The following is a 6,724-nucleotide window of genomic DNA, read 5'->3' on the forward strand; positions in this document are numbered from 1 at the left end:
AAAAATCCATAAATTTTTTTTGAACAAAAAATTACAATCTTAACTAATATTGATCATTGATTCTTTTTAGTTTTGTTTTGTGTTTAATATAAGTGAATACTTAAAAGTCTAAATTAAGAATAATTTATTTTTACAAAAAAAATATTTTAACGAATCGATCCAATAAGTTTCATAGTTTTTTTAAGCCTTGGCCTAACCTTTTTAACTAATAAGCTTTACAAAAGTTCAAACCTAACTTGTTTATTAATAAAACGAGTCAAATCGAGTCAAACCTAAAATGTGCCGAATCACGAGCCCACAAAAATAACCATTTTTTTTTATAAAAAGACATATATCTTTTTCATTTATGTGGTATCTTATTTGATTTTTCCTGATCCAAGTTTTTTATTTCCATTCTTCAATCTTGTTCCCTCCTCTTTCTGATTCTTCCTAATTCTAATTTTTTTTATCTTAATTTTTTTTATTTTCAATTCAACAATATTTTTCTGTCCCTCAATTTTAACAATTCCAAATTCTTCACTCGGTACCTCAATTCAACCGATTTGAATATGTGAAGAATATGTTTGTTTAAGAAAAATATTTTTTATTTAAATAACATAAAACAAAATTATTTTTCGATATGTAATTATTGAAAGAAATTAAATAAGTTTGAATAATAATAACAATAATATTAATATACCAAAATTACAGTTGATTAGTTAGTTAATTAAACATATTGCTCGTGCTGACATCGATGCTATGAAGTGGCCTCAACTTTTTGAAAGTTTGTTGCATGTCAGAATATATTAGGATTAATTAACATTTATTAGAATTATTTAGTATATCTAAATATTTATTATAGAATATTACGTTTTTATTATTACGATTCTCTTAACACTTATAAATACCCTTTTATATTTTATCATTTCAGACAATTTGAATACACTCAATAATACACAAATCCTTTCTCTAGTTTAGTCTCTTGTTTCTAACATGGGATCAGAGCCATGGTATCCTCCTTGAGGAGGATAGATTATTTTTCTTCTGGTGAAATCACTGTATTTTTTATATTTTTCTTCGGTGCCATTTTTTTTCCTTCTCTTTTGTCAATGCTTTGATGCTTTCTCACCTAACCGATTAGCTCATTCACTACTTACTTATTATCATGGAGAAACCATATATTTTTCGTCATCTTCCGATATTTTGCCATCTCTTTATACTTTGTCACTTTTTTAGCAATTTTCTGGCAGTTCGCCACCTTTTTAGCAGTTTTTTCGACAATTGGCCACTGTTCTAGCAGTTCCGTCTATGTTTTCTTGTGACAGTTCCATATGTGTTTCTTTGTGGCAGTTCCGTCTACATTTTCTTTAGACAGTGGCAGTTTCGTCTGCGCTTCCTTCAGATAGCGGCAGTTTCTTCTGCGCTTCCTTCTAGCAGTTTTGTCTGTGCTTCCTTCAAACAGCGACAGTTCCATCTGCGCTTCCTTCAGACAGTGGTAGTTCCATCTGCGTTTCCTTCTGACAGTTCTCTACATCCAATTTATTAGTTTATGCATTTTTTTATTTCGTTGTTTTAAATAGGGATAAGTACTTTTTTCGTCCCCAAGGTCTAGGGTCAAAATCAATTTCGTCCTTAATATTTTTTTGTTATTAAAATCATCCTCAACGTTACAAAACGTTATAAAATCGTCCTTTTCTATTTTTTGGACCAAATTACCCTTAACTATTAATAAAAATAATATTAAAAAAAGAAGGTGGGAGTAGGAAAAAAGAAGGGGGAAGGGGAAGGGGGAGGTCATGCTGTTGTTTGGGCTGCCTCGGAGGTGCACCCGCCGCTGCCCCTGCGTCCAACCCGCCACCGCCGGCCGTCACAAGCTTGCATGGAGGCACTGCCGCTGCCGTCCAGCTCCTGACCCTCCCGACCCTCCGCCACTGCCTCTGCTTTTCTGCTTTTGCTTTCTACCTTCTGCTTCTACTTCTGTTTCTATTTTTATTTTTGTTGTTGTTTCACTATTGTTGATTTACCCTTCACAATTGTTGTTATTAATTTATTATTAGTGATACTGATTCTGATTATAGTAAATTAGTAATTGCTTCTGATTATAGTAATTGCATAATGATGATTTGGCTATGGTGGCAGTGGTGATGGTGGTGAGGAAAGGGAGAGTGAGGAGGTGCGAAAGGGGAAGAAGTGATGGTGAAGAGTAGAAGAAGATTGGCCAAGGCTTCCTTCTCTTTCTCTGTTCTTCGTTCTTCCTATTTTTCTTTTTTCTTTTTTTAATTTTTGAAGAACATATACATGATTGATGATGGATTGTTGCTAATTTTGTGATTATTTTGTGATTGATGTTGTTTTTGAATTTTTATTTATTTTGTAGTTAGGGGTAAATGATGAGGGAGAGTAAGAGTCTTGGGGAGGGAGGGAGAGAGAAAGAGGCTTGGTGACGAAGAAGGGAGTAAGAGGTTTGGTGATGAAGAAGGGAATTGGGGGTTACTGGGTTAGTGGTGATGAAGAAGGGGGTGAGGGGGTGAGAGGGGTGAGAGGTGGGGATTACGGTGAGGGAGTTGGGGGGTTAGGTTTTGTTTTAATATTTTAACTATTTTTATTATTTAATAAGGGTAATTTGGTAAAAAAAATAAAATTGAAGTAGAAAAGGACGATTTTATAACATTTTGTAACGTTGAGGATGATTTTAATAAGAAAAAAAGGTCGATGACGATTTTGATTTTGACCCCAGACCTTGGGGACGAAAAAAGTACTTATCCCTTTTAAATAAGTTTCAAAGAAGGAGATGTCATAATATATTAGGATCAATTAGCATTCATTAGAATTATTTAGTATATCTAAATATTTATTATAGAATATTACGTCTTTATTATTACGATTCTCTTAACACCTATAAATGCCCTTTTATATTGTATCATTCTAGACAACTTGAATACACTCAATAATACACAAATTATTTCTCCAGTTTAGTCTCTTGTTTCTAATAATATTAAATAATTCTAATGAATGCTAATTGATCCTAATATATTCTGACACTGCAAATCTTAAGGAACGATTTTGGCTAGTTGCATCTGTATTTTTTTTTTGTGTTTGTTTTTTTATTGTCGTTTTCTTTTCTTGTAGATCATCTTCAATAGGAAATTCATCTCAGCTTTTATTTATAGTCTACTTATCATAAAAAATAACTTCACATCAATTTTTGCGTCATAATCAGTAAATCGAAACTCAAAACATCTCTTTTTTTCTCTGTTAAAAAGAACTAACTCTAATCCTTATTGTAGCTCTACTTAACATGGTAAAAAATTATTGGCAGTTGAAAGTTCTTTTTTAGAGGATTCTTAGCCTCGATCCTTATGAAGGAACACTCTCCACTTTTCACTCTATTGGTTTTTCTATCCCCATGTATTAGAATAGAGCCTCCATTTATTACCATTAGAGCAACTCTAACAGATAAGTTTTCAATTCACTTTTTCTGACATAAAGGATTCCCAACCGTTAGAGAAGAGAGAAGTTGAGTCTTTTCATGTAGTTTGAGGAGAACGAATTCCTCTTCAAAGGAACTTGTGATGTCTAATGATAACTTGTCATATCTTTAAAATAAATAATTATATTAAATCATAATTAATATAAATAATTATATTAAATTATTATTGAATATTATATATATTATTATATTAAATTATAATTAATTAAATTTGTTTATATAAAAAAATAATTTAATTTTTACAAATTATAAAATAATTTTTGGTTGGGTTGTTTATTTTTATTTATAAAATTTAAAAATACTAACCACATTACAAAACTAGCTGTTACAAAATTAGTCGTTGAAAACTAGTCATTACTATGTTACCGTTATTATTAATAAATTAATATTTTATTACTCTATATATACTACTTACATACACTTCTATTCTCACACTTTCTTCTACTCTTCTTCATCTTCTTTCAAGTTTACGAAATCAAAGTTCTGCTGATATTATTTTTTATTAAAAAAATAGACCTAAATCAACTCAACTCTTTTTTCAATTACTTACAAAATTTTTCTCAAACTCCAAATATCCAACAATCTCAAACTTCAAACTCTCAAATTCCAAATCAAAACTTCACACTACCAAATACATTTAAAAATCCAAATCCACAAAATCTTCCTAATTTCAATTTTCAAACTCCTTATAATAATCAATTTCCTATATTCCAATCGCAAAATCAAAATTCACAAACACTACATTTTCCATTTTCATCCATATTTAACCCTCTATCGAAAATGTTACTCCAACATCCTTGCCGTTTCCAACTCAGTTCAATGCATCGAGACATAACTTATCTGGTGTTGGTGGCTCTTGTAATCCATCTCCTCAGACTCCGATACAATCTAGTCCGAATTTGTAATATTCAAATTTTGTCAACCCTTTTGAATTAGATACTATTGACCTCAACGATGATGACATTGAAAATCGGAGGCAATATAGTATTTAACACCGGCATTGAGAAGATGATGAGTTGTCGATCAGTGCATGGTTGAATGTTTCAACTGACTCTATAGTTGGTACTGATAAATAAGACGCAATATTTTGGAGTCGAATTCACAGCTACTGTATAGAATTTTTTGCCAACATGACAAGGGGGTAGTTCCATGTAAGAAACGATGGTATAAGATCAACAAGACAGTTGCACAATTTGCTGGTTGCTACGATCAAGTTAGTCAAAACATAAAGAGTAATTCGAACACTGATGATATAAAGGATTTGGCTTATAAACTTTATTCCATAAATTATGGTCAAAAATTCACTTTTAAGAGGTATTGGAATATGTTTCGTTTGGAGCAAAAATGGAGAATCCAACTACCTACACAAAGTAGAGGCTCAAAGAGAACCAAAGTCAGTGTAACTAGAGCATACTCATCATCATCAAATCCAGAAATACCGTTGGTTGAGGAAACCGGTGTAGACTCTCTGTTCGTCCACAAGGATCAAAGAAGAGCAAGAGAAAAGGTAAGAAAAAAAGCACAAATGTCTGAAGATCTTAATGAAAAGAAATCATTGGTTGCTAAGAAACTATTTCTCATGAAAGATATTAAGAATGTTAGAGAAAAAGAACTAATGGATAGGAAAAAAGAAAGAGAAGAGGAGAGGGAACATAGAGAAAAGATTATGGCAATCAAAGAAAATGAGTTACAGATTCAAGCCACAATGAAAGAATAAGAATTACAAACTCCGATGTATATTAAAGAAATGGAGATAAATGCAAAGGAAAGGGAAATGGAAAGAATGGCTAAGGTGGAGTCGAATTCACAGCTACTGTATAGAATTTTTTGCCAACATGACAAGGGGGTAGTTCCATGTAAGAAACGATGGTATAAGATCAACAAGACAGTTGCACAATTTGCTGGTTGCTACGATCAAGTTAGTCAAAACATAAAGAGTAATTCGAACACTGATGATATAAAGGATTTGGCTTATAAACTTTATTCCATAAATTATGGTCAAAAATTCACTTTTAAGAGGTATTGGAATATGTTTCGTTTGGAGCAAAAATGGAGAATCCAACTACCTACACAAAGTAGAGGCTCAAAGAGAACCAAAGTCAGTGTAACTAGAGCATACTCATCATCATCAAATCCAGAAATACCGTTGGTTGAGGAAACCGGTGTAGACTCTCTGTTCGTCCACAAGGATCAAAGAAGAGCAAGAGAAAAGGTAAGAAAAAAAGCACAAATGTCTGAAGATCTTAATGAAAAGAAATCATTGGTTGCTAAGAAACTATTTCTCATGAAAGATATTAAGAATGTTAGAGAAAAAGAACTAATGGATAGGAAAAAAGAAAGAGAAGAGGAGAGGGAACATAGAGAAAAGATTATGGCAATCAAAGAAAATGAGTTACAGATTCAAGCCACAATGAAAGAATAAGAATTACAAACTCCGATGTATATTAAAGAAATGGAGATAAATGCAAAGAAAAGGGAAATGGAAAGGATGGCTTAGAAAAAGGAGAGAGAAATGGATAAGCAAATACTTAATGCTGACACGTCTATAATGAGTGAAAAATGACAAGCTCTTCATGAGATTGCATGTGAGAAAATAATCAATAAGTGGTTTATTTAATGGTTCCTTGTGTTCGTAGAGTTAAGTAGTATGTTTTATTTTTATTGTGTATTATCGTATGTGATGTAGTCTGTTTTATTCATTTGTGATGTAACTTTTTAAATTAGTCAATACTATTATGCCGTTATTGATTATAAAAGTGACCGTTGCAAATTTAGCCGTTTTAAACTTAGTCAATTTTACAATGCTTGTCGTCAACTATAGAGTTTAACTATATTTTTTTATATTAAGTAATTTTACAAATTAGTTTAATCTCAAATTATATATTGTGTATTATTATTATATATGAATTTTTTGAATATTAATATTTTTAATAGTAAATTATTTTTGAATTTATAAATTTAAATAATATTATTGTAAAAAATAATAACTATATTAATTTTAATAATTTTAATTAATTAATTAAGTGAGACCACAACATATACTAAAGTTAGTTTCTCTTATTGGAGAAGAAAAAGATACTTTGAGTTCCTATTTACTGTTTATAATGTAAAAGTTGATTTAGAGTTACTTTTTATGATAGATGAATCATAAATAAAAATTGAAATAAGTTTTCTATTAGAGATAGTCTTAGTCTCTTGTTCAAAGAGAAAAAGTGAAAATTAAAGATGAAAAAAGAAAAAAATAGTTGTGCCAAA

This window comes from Arachis ipaensis, chromosome B09 (assembly GCF_000816755.2).
Source record: "Arachis ipaensis cultivar K30076 chromosome B09, Araip1.1, whole genome shotgun sequence".
NCBI lineage: Eukaryota > Viridiplantae > Streptophyta > Magnoliopsida > Fabales > Fabaceae > Arachis > Arachis ipaensis.